Source organism: Leucopleurus acutus (genome assembly GCF_964270905.1).
Source record: "Leucopleurus acutus genome assembly, chromosome: 9".
NCBI classification, from domain to species: domain Eukaryota; kingdom Metazoa; phylum Chordata; class Mammalia; order Artiodactyla; family Delphinidae; genus Leucopleurus; species Leucopleurus acutus.
Genome location: NC_139144.1, coordinates 70,815,876 through 70,834,136, shown reverse-complemented (window position 1 = coordinate 70,834,136; position 18,261 = coordinate 70,815,876). Strand labels below are relative to the sequence as shown.

The 18,261-nt window shown below is 36.9% G+C and overlaps 1 protein-coding gene across 1 annotated transcript in view; it reads left to right on the top strand.

Annotated features, from left to right (window-relative positions):
• IMMP2L (inner mitochondrial membrane peptidase subunit 2) overlaps positions 1 to 18,261 on the top strand; it is a 912,540-nt gene that overhangs the window by 639,120 nt on the left and 255,159 nt on the right. The window lies entirely within an intron of this gene.

The following is an 18,261-nucleotide window of genomic DNA, read 5'->3' as shown; positions in this document are numbered from 1 at the left end:
GTTTAAGTAATCTCATTAAAATGAATCTCAATTAAAATGGTCTAGAGCAGAATCTAGACCAACAGTTCTCAAAGGATAGCCCAAAGACCACTAGGAGTTTCCAAGACCCTTTGTGGGGTTCTGTGAGATCAAAACTACTTTCCTAGTAATACTAAGGTGTTATTTGCCTTTTCATTGCCATTTCTCATGAGTGTACAGTGGAGTTTTCCAGAGGCTGCATGATGTATGATATTGCAGCAGATTGAAGGCAGGAGCAGATAAGAGAATGTGGCTGTCTTCTATTAAGCCAGATACTAAAAAGATTGCCAAACATGTAAAAAAAAAAAAAAGCCACTCTTCTCACTACTTTTTCTCTTGTTTTGGAAAACAGCTATACTTCTCATTAAATATGTTCTTTGTGTTAACATACAAGTTTATTATTGTTATTTTACATTGAATCACTAAAGATTTTTTTAAATCTTTTAATTTCTAATATGATAAATATTGACATCTAATATACACATAAAAGTTCTTTGAGACCTCAATTATTTTTAAGAGTGTAAGGGCATCCTCAGACCAAACAGTTTGCGAACTTGCTGATGCAGTAATGAATGGCAAACATTTTCATGTTCAGATTAAGTAATCATTAATAGCCTGCATGGTATCAATGGTATGGTATGTTTAGTTTATATCCATGAGTATTTGTTTGGTCTTTTTTTCTTCTAAAATCTTTATTCAATTATAAAGCAGAAGCACACCATTGTAAAGCAATTATACTCCAATAAAGATGTTAAAAAATTCTTTATTGAGGTATAATTTATATACATATATATTATTCACCCATTTTAAATATACAGTTCAGTGAGCTTTAATATAAATGTATGCAGTTGTGCAACCCCCACTGCAATCTAGTTTTTGAGCCTTCCTATTACCCTCAAACATTCCCTCACCTGATTTGCCCTTAACGCTGGTTCCCATCATTCCCCATTGCCAATGCCACACAACCATGGACCTGCTTTCTGTCTCTATAGGTTAGCCTTTTCTAGAAATTTTATTTACATGGTAATATACAATATGTAGTCCTTTGTACCTGGTTTCTTTCACTCAGCATAGTGTTTTTCGGTTCCTCCGTGTTGTGCACCTATAGTTTGTTCCTTTATATTATTGATTACATTCCATGATCTGGATGCACAACTCTTATGACTATATTAGAAACAATGAGCTCTACCTTTTAAATGGGTAAATCATATGTTATATGAGTTACACCTCAGTAAAGCTATTAAAAAACAAAACGACAGATCAATAAAGTAGGCAAAAGTTTCATCTAAAGTAATCTAACAGGATTAGGAATGCCAAGAGATACATTTTATAGTATAATCCAAAGGTAACACAAATTTCATTCAGATGTATCATTATTGCTCACTTAGCTGATCAGTCAACAACGTGAGATTGCAAAGCTTGTTCAGACATAAAAAAAAAAAGAAACCTCTGTGCAATCAGAAGTCCTACAACAGACCTCTCGGAAAAAAAGGATGGGTTCTTGCTTTCCTCAGTAAATGTAAATATTGGGTTCACGGAGGAGAAGCTGAGCTAGAAAGAGGGCTAATGGTACAGGATTGAAGGGTGAGAAAAGGGGATACGGGAAGGTAGTAGGTTTACACCTTTTTTCCCCGCTGCTGCAACCCACGTGTGCAAAGTCTAGGTTCTTTGTTCCATCCTGCAAACTGACACTTTGGATATGCATCCCTTTCTGGCCCCTTCACTATGCCTCTATCATGCAGCAATGAATAATATAAAGAATGGAAGTGGCAAGGCTCAAGACTTTTCTACTGTGCGCCCTCTAAAGACTAGTAAATAATTGATTAGAAGAAAGTTACTTTTGTATTCGGTGTTTTAAAAGAAAATTTTAAATTTCATTTCTCTGAATCTTTGGTACCTAAATATCCTAACCTTCCTGGACTTTCAATTAATAATTGAATATATTCCTATAATTTTCTAACAGCATCGAAAAACATTAAGGGACATTTAGGGAATAAAATACTGTTTACTCATGTGCTTACTTCTCTTCTCTGTGACCCATTTTTTAAAATATAAGAACATATTAAAAATTTTTTTAATATGCTGTCTGTCTACCACTGGAAGTCATTAGTCGACTGGTGTCCTGACTTGTAGTAGGCAAGGTGCTTTGGTCTGTGATAGGACTTTCCAGTCCCACCTTTGTCTTGGTTAATACTGGTTTACCTAGCAGGCAAGCTAAGCACTAATGTAGGTCTGTAGAAAAAATTTTTTTTGAAAAAAATTGTTATTTTATTAAATGACCAAAGAAAACAAATTGGACTTATCAGGACTTGGTTATACTTACTGTGGGTTTTATATTATTTTTATTTTGAATTACACACAATTAGAGGCTGTAAAGGGAACCATCATCTTTTCAGAGGTTAAGCCCTTGAAAGGCTTAATCCAGTCCTCAATTTAATGTTCTGTTAGTTAAACTCCTTCAGATTACAATAATAGAGAGTAAAATATAGTTTAAAGAGGACTCATTTTAAAGCTACCTGGGGAAGGAAGGGTGATAGAGCCCAGGAGCAGCCTAGCCTCACTAAAGAACAGGAATGGCAGTGCAGCACTTCCGGTTTCTGTACCCTTGTGCCCTGTCTGCTGTCACATGGCTTCTGCCTGTCTTGTCTGTGTTTCAGTTGGCTTTTGCCCCATTGTCAACTGCTGACTTCCTTGGGTGTGCCCCATGTTTAAACTACCTGAGAGAAATCGGAGCGTGCCCCTTTGAGATGTAGATCTAGAATCTGTCCACCTGACAGGCCACTGTCAACCAATTGATCAGTTGCCTTTGGGACAGGTGCCCTTCCCTGGTCCAGTCAGCTGTGTCTAGGCCTGCCATTTGCCTGGTACAAACCCTGTAATTATAAGGAACCTCTTGGAAAGGGCTTGTAGGTATGGCAGGTACCCTGAGGCCTCCCAGATTCTGGCAGTGAGATTAGCAGTCCTTTACTCAGCACTACCCTTCAAAACCTCACTTTCTTTTTTTAAAATTTATTTATTTATTTTTTTTGGCTGTGTTGGGTCTTCATGGCTGCTCGCTGGCTTTCTCTAGTTGCGGCGAGTGGGGACTGCTCTTCGTTGCAGTGCGCGGGCTTCTCACTGTGGTGGCTTCTCTTGTTGAGGAGCACGGGCTCTAGGTGCGCAGGCTTTAGTAACCGTGGCACGCGGGCTCAGTAGTTGTGGCGCACGGGCTTAGTTGCTCCACGGCATGTGGGATCTTCCCGGACCAGGGATCGAACCTGTGTCCCCTACGTTGGCAGGCGGATTCTTAACCACTGCACCACCAGGGGAGCCCAGAACCTCACTTTCAATTAGACTGTAATCTGCTCTCCTTAGTAGTTGCTTAGACCTTACTCTCTAGGGAAGATATTTTGTTTGTTTAAATTATAGAAGTAACACAAGCTTGAAAAATGCAGAGTGCTTTAATGAACATCCTTGCACACATACCTTCATACACTTGTGTGTTTATTCTTACAGAATAGATATCTAGAAGTGGAAATATTCAGTCGACATATGTTTTGGTGTTGCTGTTGTTGTTGTTGTTTTTAGTTCTAATATATATACAGCCAAATTTCCCTCCCAAGAGGTTTGTGTATGTTTATACTCTTACCAACACTGCATGAAATACCCTTTCAGAGGAAATTGATTTAAATATCATGTGCAGTGGGAAAGCTGTGGGCTTCAGATTCAGAAACCAAAATATGGCAACACAAAATTTGGAAATAGTTCTAGATGATCAGGTTATATTTAATGTAATCAGTTCACTGATGGTGTAGGCCTTAGAACTATTCATTTAGAACACTAGTCCAGACACCAGAGAGATGTAGTTGAACAAAAGAGACAAAGTCTCTGCCTTCACGGAGCTTACATTTTAGTGGTTGGAAGCTAATAATAAACAGACGAACATGTAACACATAATGCAATGTCATGAGCTAGAAGTGCTGTGAAGAAAAATAAAGTAGGAAAGGATGTGTAGGGTGATGGTAGGGTCTGGGATTGCTATTTTAGGTAGGATATTTACTGTAAACCTCTCTAATGAGAAGATATTTGAGCAGACTTCTAAATTAAGGGAGGAGAGGGGAAAGAGAGCCATACTAGAATCTGGGGAAGGACAGTTCAGCCCAAAGGAATAACAAATGCAATTCTGAGATGGATACACATTGGTTGGGTGAGTTTAAGGAATTGCAAGACGCCAGCCAGCATGTTGCACCTTTGGGAAGGAAGACAATGGAGGTAGAAGATTAGGTCTGAGAGGTTTGCAGAACCTTGTGGGTCATAGGAAGGATGACAGGTGTTTATTCTAGTGGGATGGCAGGCCAGTGGAGAGTTTTGAGCCCTGGAGCAGTATGATCTGATTGGTGTTTTGTTTGTTTGTTTGTTTTTGCTTTACAATGCTGTGTTAATTTCTGCTTTATAAGAAAGTGAATTAGCTATACATATACATATATCCCCATATCTCTTCCCTCTTGCGTCTCCCTCCCTCCCACACTCCCTATCCCACCCCTCTAGGTGGTCACAAAGCACTGAGCTGATCTCCCTGTGCTATGCGGCTGCTTCCCACTAGCTATCTATTTTACATTTAGTAGTGTATATATGTCCATGCCACTGTCTCACTTTGTCCCAGCTTACCCTTCCTCTCCCCGTGTCCTCAAGTCCATTCTCTAGTAGGTCTGCGTTGGTGTTTTTAGAGACTCACTCTGCCTGCTGTGAGAATAGGTTAAAGCGAGGCAATCTGACCCAATTAACTGGTCAAAGTATTTTTCTTTTGAGAAAAATCACATCCAGCTTCTTCTAACAGTAGTTAAGTGTCCTGTGTATGACATGAATGATGACTACTTTGATTTGTTATTTTCGGAGTGACTCATAAAAGTAGTCACATTATTTGTAATCACCGTCATTATGATTATATTGGCAAGGTGAAAAGTAGAGTTGAAATATTTGTTCAAAGAATTCGGATGACTGTTTCTAATATAGTAAAAGAGGAGACTTTCAGGGGTCTGAATGTTCTCTCTTGATGTCAACATTGATTAAAATCACAAGGCAATTGCTTGATTCTCTGGACAGCTTAGCTAGGAATGTTAGTTATTGTCATAAAGTTAACCCAAACGGGGATGCTTATCTATAACATGAACAGTCAAAAGCTAATGAAAGTAATATTTAGACCCATTAGTTCCACCAAAATGTTTTTCATAGTTATTTGCTTTTTCTCATTAATTTGTTATGACTCACAGAGAAGCCCTGTTTTAGAAAAGCATAAAATGAATACAAAGCACTAAACTGCAGCAAGTCAGTATGAATCAACCACAGTCGAAATTTCGAAGGCGTCAGCATTTTTTATTGGGACACTTGTATTTTTGTTTCACAGATTTTGTCAGCCCCGTCAGAAATGAAATCTAGCATCATTTCTCCTCGTACCTGATGAAATGTACTTTACAGACATCTGGAATCTGGGCTTCCATGTAGTTAGAAACCTCAGTGAAGTAAATGAATAGTCTTTTTAGTCTCCAGTGAAGAGGGAACCCATATAATTCATCACCTAAGCTAGGACACTTTTGCGAGTGGAAGGGGATGATATTAGTTATTACATTGGAATAATCAGCATAAACTGAACTGCCCAAACTGCGCCAAGTGGTCACCCTAGCAGTAACTGTAGTCTGCTTTCTAATTCACGCCACATAATTTGATTTTGTTTTGTTTGTGGCCATCCTTGTTCAGGAGAATTCCAAGAAGTGTTCATAGAAAGCAACCACTTTGTGGCCTTCGAGAGGAATTAAGTCTGGTGGGATCAATGGTGTTGTGCTCACAGCACAGTGATTTTTCTGCTGTGAAGTACAGTGCAAGACTTTCTCTCACAAGTATTGATAGTGCAAAGTAGTCTGAGGTAGAGAATCATGAGACTTCTCTCACTGCAAAATATTTAAATAATAATACCTCTTCAAGTCCAGAGACTATTCTGTGAAATGTCAAAACATCCTGATTTACTAAAAATAACTTTCTGCTATTAGCAAAAAAAAAAAAAAATCCATTGAATCACTAGAAATTAAACATTTTAAAGCTTGTTGATCTTAAATGCGCTATTGAAGATAGGGAAATCAATATTAACCTACCACAGATGGTTGGAACATATTATGTTCCAGCATATGATGAAGCTTTATAGGAAGAAAAAGAGAACTAAATTGAGTTTTCCCCAGTAAAACTAAATATGATGTCTGTTTAATAACTTCTTTTTATGGTTGGTGCAGAAGCTCTGAATAATAGAAGTCTAATGTGTCTATATGGCTCTCTTTGAAGACCATGCATTGGTTTATGGCATTTTTGGTAGATTAGTAATTAGGAATGTATCTGTCCTAAAAGGAAGGATAGAATGAAAAAGAAACTTGAAAAGAAGCTTGTGTCCAGGACCCTGATAAAGATTGGTGAAGGCAATGTTTTAGAGCATGGAAAATAATGGTTTTATTTTATAATTCTCAGATGGGAGCCAGATAGATGGTTGCTTCCGAGGACGGAAGGATATTTACACACTGGGTCCTAGCTGTTGGTAACTTGAACAGCAAGTTTTCAGAATGCTCTAAGGCCCTTTAGCCTTGTTTAATTTGAGCCCTGAATTTTTCCAAAGCAAAATAGCATGGCACATCCTTGCTTAGTACTTAGGATCTAACCAATGCTGTTAGCTAATAGGTAAGGGCTTGAATTGTGAAAGTAAGTGTCCCAGAGTCTGTCCAAGGGTTTATTTACCACTAAGTAAGAGACATTTGTGAAAAATCATCAGCTTCCCTCTGATGTGAACCTGAAAAATTATTAATATATTCTGGACATTTTTACCTTCTTCTTGCTAAAGAATTTTAATTCTTCTTTAATCAAGAATTAAGGACTGGTAGGTAACCCATACCTTTTTGGAAATATTTCTTTCTTTTATGTAGTTGTAAATGATTATTTATCACACTACTGCTATATCCATGAATAAAAATGGAATTGCTAATAAAAGCTCTATGCCCTAGCAATAGGTATTTCTTTCTAACTATCAAAGTGATAGTTACCTTAAGTTTACATATAGAAATGTTGATCTTGGTTTTCTAAAGCTGAGACCGTTTCTGTAATCAATTTAGCAATATAGGGAGATTTCCAGAGGGACTACCTCTGGAAACATAGTAGGTATACCTCCACCTAGGAGGATGCAGTACTTGCTGGAAGTTACTAGAATATTTAGATTGAATTGCTTTTTCCAATAATGATAACATCTATTATGTGGTATTCTCCCCACCCCCATCGGTAGTTCTCTGGTTTCATTTTCTACCTTAGTCGTCTTGTCTCTTGAAGAGGAGTCTTCTTTAGATATGAAACTCTTCCACATTTATTCGTTCATGCATAGTCATTCATTTATTCATTCACTATGATGTAGAAGTTACGAGCACAAACTATGAATTCAGACTTCCTTGATTCGTTTCCCAGCTTTGCTTCTTATTGTGTTACTTTGCCAAATTACTTAATTCTCTAAACTTAATTTTTCTCATCTGTCTGTGAAATAGAAATTATAATAGTACATACTCCATAGAGTTTTCTTGAGAATTACATGCAATAGTGAATATAATTTGGTTAGCACAGCGCTTGGCACAGAAGTATGTGTTCAGTAAATATTAGATATTATTATTAGTAGGCATTATGATTTAATCATTTATTGAGTGCCTAGAGTATTTACTATATGCTAGACACTGTGCAGAATTCTGAGATTATAAAAAGCCATAGATAGTCCTTGCCTTCTAAAGCTTACAGTTTGGTATGAAAACAACAAAAATAGCAAAAAACAAACAAACAAAAAAATATAATGTAATAAAAGAACTGCCCCCATGGAGATGTACCAAAGGTCCCTGGAACATTGGAGGAGGAGCATCTGGTCGACCTGAGGAGTTGGGCTGTGTTGGAGACAACTTTCAGGTTGATGTTTGAGATGAAGAGGACATCTCCAGCCTCCTCCTTAATTGTGAAAGTAATACAGGGTTAGTACAGAAAATTCAAACAATACTGGAGCGTATGAAGAAAAAAGGAAAGGTCCCTTTTTCTCTTAGCCCTAATTGAATTCCCAGAGGTACATCTGGTGTATATCCTTCTAATCTGTGTCTCATAGTAGGATATTGAAAGGATTTGTCAAATATTTATCTTTCAGCAGTTTTTTCCTTGAATACTCCATAAAGAAAAATATATACTTGAGATATATCTGTAAGTATTTATGTTTCCCAGTGTGTATGTTATGTTATACTAGTATACTCATATGTCTATACTAGGTATTTATTTGTAAACATGACAATTCCAGAATTGCTTATTTAGTAAGTCCTAAATAATAAATAATAGTCCTAGGAGTAACGTACACAAAGATACCATAGGCGTATTATTGGGTAGCAATGATTTATGATTTAGACAAAACCATTTATAGAAAATTAAAGGGGAGAACATGAAAATAAATATTAACTGATATCCTCATTATTTAATGTTCTTCAAACTAAACTCGCCATATCTAAAAGGAAATATTAGCACTGTCATGGCCTCTCTAGGTAGTTCATGGAGTGAAATAACTGGGGTGCTTCAGGTAGGAAACCCATTGGCTTAGCTTAATTAGGGAAAATCTTTGCAACAGAAAGCTTAGCAGGATGCTGTGATCTGGCTCCATCCTCGTCCACATTTCCTTGTTTCTCTTTAAAAGATAGTAGTCAGTTTCTAACTTTATGCTTTTCACTAACCTCCTTTTCTCTCTTCTTGGGCTGGCTTTGGGACTTTGCTCCTCAGTTCTGCCATTAGTCTCATCCCCCTCCCCTAGTACAGATAGATTATGTGAAGTGCTCTTTTGGAATCTGATTTCTTCCTGGCAGGAAGTACATCACATCTGAAGCTGGCTGCTGCATTAGTGTATTAGCCTTCTTTGCTGCTGGCTTAATTACATTTCTTAGTATTATTACTTTCTGAAGTTGTGGACTCCAAGTTAAAATATAGACAAATACTAACTTTTGTACACTTCTTTGAACTAAATATTGATTTTTTTCCTCTGCTCACAGTAATGTAAGTCTGTCAAATATTTTGAAAAGACATATAAGTATAATTATCTCAGTAGGAAACTAAAAAGATTGTCTTTAAGTACCTTTTTAACTAAGCTTAAGAAGTATGCCAGGAAGATTCAAGAATATTTCAGGCTGAATAATTACTTAATAATTAAGGAACAGATAGTTCTTCTATTTTTGTGCAATTTCAGCTAACCTTGTTTAAACTTAACATTGACTGTGGTTTCTCTTTAAAATGTTTGAAGGAAGATTTTCATGTAGGGAGCAGATGTGTCTGAGGTATTGATTTAATTAGTTGTGGTTGCTCTAAAATTTTTGTTAATTTTTTTCTTATAAAAGTATCTTTTTTTTAAAGACGCCTAAGAACAATAAGGGGTAGCATGACAAAGTAGAAGAGTGTTACACTTGGGCTAAGGTAATAGGAGATTCAATCTCAGCTCTGTTTTCTTACAAGCTAGGTGACCTTGGGAAAGTTACTGACCTCTCTGAGTTTTGATTTTTTTTTTAAATCTCTCTATTTTCAGGGTTATTTTGAAGACCAAAGGAGGTAAATTAATATATGTACTAACCCTTTGTGAATTTCAACACACTATCAAAATGTAATGAAATTTAATTTAATTTTCTACATGAAATAATGGATATAATTTGGTTAGCACAGAGCTAACCCAGAGCTTAGCAGAATGTCTTGCCCATTTTAGATTATCATATTTTTGTCATTGTTGAAATAATTTGATTGTACTGCTAGGTTAAGACATAGCTCCATATTTAGTGAATCCAGGAGGTGGAAGAAAGAACACTTTTAAAACTTTCCATGCAAGTACTCAAAGGCTGGCTATGTTATATCTTTGGGATCTTGACCTGCGTCCTCCTGCACATTGTTACCTGTTGGCAAGATATTTCACAGTTGTGATATTTGTTTCTTATTATACCTACAGCAGGGATCGGTATACTTTCTCTGTAAAAGGCCCATAAGAAATCGTTTTGGCTTTGCAGGCCATACTGTCTCTGTCAAAAATACTCTACACTGATACTGTAGCAAGAAAGCGACTCTCAATGATACATAAAATGAATGGTGTAATAAAAATCTCTTTACAAAAGCAGATGTTGGACTAGATTTGGCCCATAGGTCATAGTTTGCCAATCCTTGGTCTGTGTTATCTACTTTTATTCCCTTAACTTGGAAATCAATAGAAAATACAAAACTTATTTCTAGTCCTGGCCAATAGTTTAAATAGAAGAGAAGAATTAGCCTAAAAGCCATGGGTTCTTTGATTATATGTTGGTTGAGGCAGAGGGCAGTGGGAGGGAAAATACTGAGTTGCTACTTTGAGATCTTTGCGGAATTGCTAGAAGCCACATGGGTGGACCTCTACAATGAAGATATTTGTCTTGGGCTTCCCTGGTGGCGCAGTGGTTGAGAGTCTGCCTGCCGATGCAGGGGACACGGGTTCGTGCCCCGGTCCGGGAAGATCTCACGTGCCGCGGAGCGGCTGGGCCCGTGAGCCATGGCCACTGAGCCTGAGCGTCCGGAGCCTGTGCACTGCAACGGGAGAGGCCCACATACCAAAAAAAAAAAAAAAAAAAAAAAAAAAAATTTATCTTGAGCTGGATTGGGAAGAGCTATTATACTATAGGAACCTTGCAAAACATCTTCACTGGAGAGCAGTCCCAATGCTCATAAAAGAGTAGAATAAATTTCATTGCCCAGATAGTTTCTTTTAATACAAAAGGAACAGCCCTGCAGTTGGAAAAACTCTGTATCAGAATATTACCCTCATGCTATTTATATCTCATCTTATAAGCCCAACATAGAACTCCAATTATCTTTTGGCTTTTATTTTGGCTCAGTGTGCCTATGCTGGACCAAACTGAGAGTCCAGAGAAGAAGGAGCTAGTAACCTAGGGGATCTATTTGCTTTAAGTAATTTAGTTCCTCGGTTCATTTCATTGTGTTATGGAAAACATTCAAATGTTATTTAACTCATTATGATAGATACCCATGTGTTTAATAGCATCATAATCACAAGCAGTAATTATTCCTATACTTAAAATGTTGATTTTGACACTAAAGTCTATGCGGTTTTATAAAATTGGAAAATATTTGGTTATCAGAAATATTAATTGTAAATTATTCATTAAAAAGGGAGTGTCTTGGACTTCCCTGGCGGTCCAGTGGTTAAGACTCCAAGCTTCCACTGCAGGGGGCATGGGCTCGACCCCTGGTCAGGGAACTAAGACCCCACATGCCCAGTGGCGTGGACAAAAAAAAATAAAATCTAAAAGGGGTGTCTTCCTAGTTTTTTTACTACGGAGTGATCCTGTGTGAGAATCTGAATGGTTCATGCTAGCAGAACTAATAAGATTTTGAAATTGATCATCCTTGTTGCGATTCAAATGAGAATCGGAGTGAAAATAATTAAAAATTTCTTAATTATTAGGAGCCTGACAGTTGTTGATATTTTCTTCTAGAAGGGGAAATTGTGTGATGAAACTTGTATGTTTGGTTTATGATGAATAGCAAGTCATTAAATTCAGGCTTCTGCAACTGGTCACCTGGGAACCCAGGAGGTTTTCTACTTTGCTTATTACACAAATAAATTCTACTTCCTGACTATTATGCAATACCTGATTTTAATATGCAGCCTGGAGCAGGAAGTGATAAACACTGGGTCCCATGCTGCTGCACCTCCAGGTGTATTGATACTTCCAAGGAACATTTCTGCAGTCTGAATTTCAATTTTACATAATTGATGTAATTTTACATCAAAAAGTAAATGGCTATTTAATCTTTTACTCTAACATGAAGAGGAGTAAGTGATACATACTGGAATGGAGTTTAGTAAGATGGAAAGCCAAACTGAAGGATTTTCTATTTGAGATGAAAGCATAATAAGCAGTAGGCTTTACAAAAGCGTGGAATATGATAATAGAAGAGGGAGCGAATGAGCGGATTAGAATTTGGTATATGTATGGGAAACTAAGGTGACCTTTAATGGATTTCTGGGACCGTTTTGGGGGGATTATGTAAATCAAGCCTGAATTCTAAATCTAATACAGCTATCATTAAAATCAAGAGAATGCTCACTGCATGATGGGAATTGAAATGACTCCTAACTTTATAATGTTTCTGAGCTCTAGTATTCTCACAGGACTTTCAAAAAAAATCATGCTTTTTTATTAAAACTTGCAGTATCCTTAGTTATAAAGTGAAGGGAATCAAGGAGTATATAGGAAAATTTGTGTGAAAGTTTTACTTTTCACATTGCTAGCAAGGTATGAAAATTTCACTGTGCATTGAGCCAGCAATGAGTATTAACATCATTTTAGTGTTTGCAAATAAGAAAAGTGAAAAAAAGTTTCTTATTTTTGTTTTCATTTATTATTATAATTGCTAAAAAGAATGAATGTTTTATACAATTATTAATCTTTCATTTCCTTTTCTAAGAACTGTCTTTTCCAGAATTGGCCATTTTAAAAGGGTAGTAAATGTTTTCTTCTCAATTTGAATATATTATGTATGTTAGCTCCTTGTCATATTTAGATCAAATATATTTCCAGTTTGTGGTTTGCCTTTTAGTTTAATTCATTCTCATAGGTTATTTAAGGAGATAAGTTTTTTTTAAGTTACTTCATCTTATTTTTGACAATTAAAGGTCCAAAATGTAGAACTTTAGAACCTGAATTCTTTGAAATAACTTTTATACATTTATCTACTATGAGTTAACGCTATTAGTGTGTTAATGCTAATCTATGAGTTTAATGAATATAGAGAAATGGGAGTTCACTATAAAGTTTCCAATATGTTTTTCTCAATATTTTAAAGCTATGAAAATCTAGAAACATTGTATTGTAGAAGACCATACATATGTCTATGTACTTTCTATAGGCAACATAGCTACCACGTGGAAGGTGGCATTGTTCTAGCAGAATGTTTCTCAAAGTGTGATCTCCAGATGGCAACATTAGTGTCAGGTTTTAGGAATTCATTTCCACTTTCTTTGTAATGACCTCCCTAGGATCTCACACGTTTAGGAAAATGGAAAGCAGCTCACAATAAATTTGAGGACCCTTGGACTAAATGAGATTCAAAGATTTCTGACATGTGTTCCAGCTCTTAAATTCTATAATAGGTAATTTTTTGTAGAAAAGAAGGAAGCAGTCCGTACCTAACTTTTTGTAGATGGATTAGCACCCAAAGAATCTCTCCCAATTCCAGGGTAGAAAGGTGGATCCCAACGCTGGGTCATTCCCTACAGCTGCTGCTTTACCCTGAGGCATCTTAGACATTGGCCTTGGATGTGATGTGCCCAAAAGGAGAAAGCACAAGAGGCAAGCAAGGGAGAACCTTCTTTCACAGTGCCCCAAAGATGATTTACCAGGCCTTTGTTATATCCTCCCAGATTACTGTGCCTGTATCCTAACTGGTTACCCTATTATACCCTTGCCAATCCATCCCCCACACTTCCACAAGAATGATTTCATTAAAATGTTAGTCTTATTATGTCTCCCGCACTCAGGAGCACGGCATGTACTACCCCTCATGATCTGATGACCCCTGAGTGTCTCTCCAGCTGTATTTTCTCCAGTAAGTTCTAGCCACCCTGGTAGTTTGCAGTTTCATGGCAGTTATGCACCTTTTCACATTTGGAGGAAGCATTTGGAGGAAGGACCCTTCCTTTTGTCTTGTTCCTTTTGTTTTGTTTTTGCCTGGGTAACTTCTACTCAGCAATTCCCTTTCTATGAATTCATCTGGAGATGGACTTGCACATGAGTGAAAAGGAGTGTTTCCAAGGCATCATTGTTTATAATAGCAAAAGACTGCAGTCTTCTAAAGGTGCGTCAGTATAGTTAAGGACATGATGGTACAGTCATAAAATAAAACACTCTGGAACAATTAAAAAGAAAAGGATAGCTGTATATGTGTGCACGCGCACGTGCACACACACACACACACACGGTGTACTAGAGTTGTATTATTCCAGACTTTTAAAAAATGTGCTGCTTCTCTACATACGCTCACATGTTATCCTGTGCTTGGCAGACCTCCCCATCCCTGACCCATTTAACAAAATCCTGTACCCTTTCTTTGACAGAAATGATTGTTCTCTAAATCACAGCAAGGTCCTTTTTGACCCACCTCCTAGAGAAATGGAAATAAAAACAAAAATAAACAAATGGGACCTAATGAAACTTAAAAGCTTTTGCGCAGCAAAGGAAACCATAAACAAGACCAAAAGACAACCCTCAGAATGGGAGAAAATATTTGCAAATGAAGCAACTGACAAAGGATTAATCTCCAAAATTTATAAGCAGCTCATGCAGCTTAATAACAAAAAAACAAACAACCCAATCCAAAAATGGGCAGAAGACCTAAATAGACATTTCTCCAAAGAAGATATACAGAGTGCCAACAAACACATGAAAGAATGCTCAACATCACTAATCATTAGAGAAATGCAAATCAAAACTACAATGAGATATCATCTCACACCAGTCAGAATGGCCATCATCAAAAAATCTAGAAACAATAAATGCTGGAGAGGGTGTGGAGAAAAGGGAACCCTCTTACACTGTTGGTGGGAATGTAAATTGATATAGCCACTATGGAGAACAGTATGGAGGTTCCTTAAAAAACTACAAATAGAACTACCATATGACCCAGCAATCCCACTACTGGGCATATACCCTGAGAAAACCATAATTCAAAAAGAGTCATGTACCAAAATGTTCATTGCAGCTCTATTTACAATAGCCCAGAGATGGAAACAACCTAAGTGTCCATCATCGGATGAATGGATAAAGAAGATGTGGCACATATATAGAATGGAATATTACTCAGCCATAAAAAGAAACGAAATTGAACTATTTGTAATGAGGTGGATAGACCTAGAGTCTGTCATACAGAGTGAAGTAAGTCAGAAAGAGAGAGACAAATACCGTATGCTAACACATATATATGGAATCTAAGAAAAAAAAATGTCATGAAAAACCTAGGGGTGAAACAGGAATAAAGACACAGACTTACTAGAGAATGGACTTGAGGATATGGGGAGGGGGAAGGGTAAACTGTGACAAAGCGAGAGAGAGGCATGGACATATATACACTACCAAACGTAAGGTAGATAGCTAGTGGGAATCAGCCGCATAGCACAGGGAGATCAGCTCGGTGCTTTGTGACCACCTGGAGGGGTGGGATAGGGAGGGTGGGAGGGAGGGAGACGCAAGCGGGAAGAGATATGGGAACATATGTATATATATATATATAAAAAAATTGTATTGTCTTCTTACATTTTGTAGAAATTCTTTATACATTTTGGATAGAAGTCCTTTGTCAGATATATGTATTGCAGATACCTTTTCCCAATCTTGCCTTACCTTTTGACTTGCTTAATACTTTCTTTTAATGAGCATAAATTCTTAATTTTAATGAAGTCTACTTTATTAATCTTTTATGGTTCTTTTCTGTGTCCTAATTAATATATCTTTGTCCACTCTAAGGTTATGAAGATTCATCCTCCATATTTCTTTCTAGAAGGTATATTGACTTTCATTCTATGATTCATCTGTAATTTGTGTTAGTGGTGTAAGATGGGGGCGAGGGTGGTTCAAGGTTTCTTTGGGTTTTGGTTTTTGGTTTTTACCACATGGCTATCCAGTTGACCTAGTGCTATTTATTTAAAGGACCATTTCCCCAATGAATTGTAGATGCACCTTTGTCATAAATCAGGCAAATCTGTATGTGTAGGTCTGTTTCTAGACCCTCTATTCTGTTCCATTTTTCCATTTCTTCTTATGTGTAAACCACACCGTCTTAATTATTATAGCTTTATAAGTCTTGATATCTGGTATCTAATACTCAAGCTTTGTCTTAATTCTTCAGATTTGCTTCGGCTATTCTAGTTATTTTGCTTTTCCATAGAATTCTTTGCATTTCCAAAAATCATCTGTCAGTTACCCCATACGCACAAAATTATCAAAAATCTGCTGTCATTTTGATTGGGATTACGTGGAATCCATAAATCAATTTGTGGAGAAAAAAAAAAAAGAAAAAGAAATGATTGTTCTCTGTTACCATAGCACTTTATTGATCTTACAGGTGTACAATGCATCTAATTGTATTACAGCCATTTGAACATATGTCTCTCTGCCTATGAGCACCCTGAAGTCAAGGGCAACAACTCATTTCTGGAGCCCAGCATTTAGCAGGGTCCAGTCTTCTGAAATCTAGCATACTGAGACATGTGCTCTGCAAGGATTTGTCATATTTAATGACTGCAGAAGGCTCCTGTGCAATATTTATAAAACTTCAATCCTGCCTCTCACTCTGTGAAATGATTCTATTTATTCCAGAAATATTTCAACTTAGTCCAATTAGCATCAGTCCCAACTCCTTATCTTTAAAAAATGTAAACTCTCTAAATTGCTGAACATTAGTTTTTCATGCATGTTGCTGAAGGTTAAGGAAAGCAAGTGGTAAAGAACATGAGTCCCAGCCATCTGTTTTCCTTTACTCTCTCCAGCAGCATCAGTGCTGCAGGGATTGTCCCTGCATAGCAAGAGGGATGAGGATGTGCTTCTTTACTATTGAAAAGGCTTGCACAGGCCCTCTGTCAGTCATCTTATGCTGACTTACTTGCTGATAACAAACTACCCCCAAATCTCAATGGTTTATTGTAATAGCTTTTTTCTCACTTGGCTGCGTGAAGCTCTGCTCCGTGATTCCTTCCCTTAGGGACTCAGGCTGACAGGGTATTTATAGTCACAGGGGAGATGGAAGAGGAAGCATGGTGCAACCATGAGATGGACCTTAACACTTCTATTTCGAAGAGGCACGTATCATTTCTATTCACGTGTCACTGGCCAAACAAGTCATATGGCCATGCCTGTTTTCAGCAGGGTGGGTATATACAACCATTCCTCAGGGATGGGAAGCAAATATTTTGAACAGTAACATGCTCTACTAAAGCCTCTTTTAGAGTTCTTCTCTTGTAAATGAATAGGTTTTGCTCTTGCATCAATGTGCCTCTTCAACACACATTAATTGAATGTGCACCACAAACAGAGCACAATGGCAGGATGTGAGGTGAAATCAGACTCTTTTTAAGGATCTATTAGAAGGGCCTAAAAATACATGTGATACTTGCCTGCACGGTGGTCACTTCGGTATGCTGGCAAGAACACTTGGAGGAGAGAAAGCTGATAGTGTGAAATTGTATGCATTTGCTACTGATATCTGAACAGATTTTTGTATTGTTATTTTTTAATTTCACATGTAAAGGTGTACTATTCAAGGATTCACCACATCTATTTGTCCTCTAATTCTTGTCATCATTTCAGAAATTTATGTTATACACACACATATATAATTATTTAATAAATATTTGCATGTGTGGTGATAAAGTGGTAACGCTGATCAAAATAGCTGGTGTTACCTTATTAGTCATACTATTTGGGTGTTGGATGTGTAGAGTCATATCCAGAAATCTTACAAAACCCATTAAATATTATATTTTATTTTTACCTTCTGCTTATTTATTTAATTTTCTTTTTACTTATTTGTTGTTTTGTGTAGCTCTTATTTTATTTCTGAAGGAAGAGATCTGCTTGTGCCCCATGCGGGCCTTGGATTTTCTGGCTTGGGTATTACTTTCTTGTCTACCCACTGAATACATGGTGCTGATACCCTAAACTATCAGTGTTTTCCTCTTGGAAGACTATGCCACGTCCATTGCTTTTTAAATATATATTCAGAAGGATCATATTTTAGGAAAGGATTAAGTATTTCAAGGGAGAAAAATCATTATTCTGTTTCTAAAGTGTACACAGCTGTTAAACTTTAATTAAACAGGTTTGTAGAAGAGGGGATTGGAGACCAACTTCATAAAACCAGACAGATATGCTTTGAAAGTGAAGAAGAAAACTAATTAAGCCAAGCATTGCAGCTTAATATTAATTTTTAGAACACATCCAGTATATTTGTTGTAAATCTTGACACTGCTATTGCTTGTTTCCTAATGAGTTATTCTACAATTTCAGTTCAGCATTTGGATGTCAAGGATTCCTAGTCCATTGAAAAATTATAAGATCTTCCCACATTATGTTAACATTTATTAACATTATGTTAATTATGTTAATATTTATTGCAAGAAACCTAACTCTTGAATGACATGCAATTCAT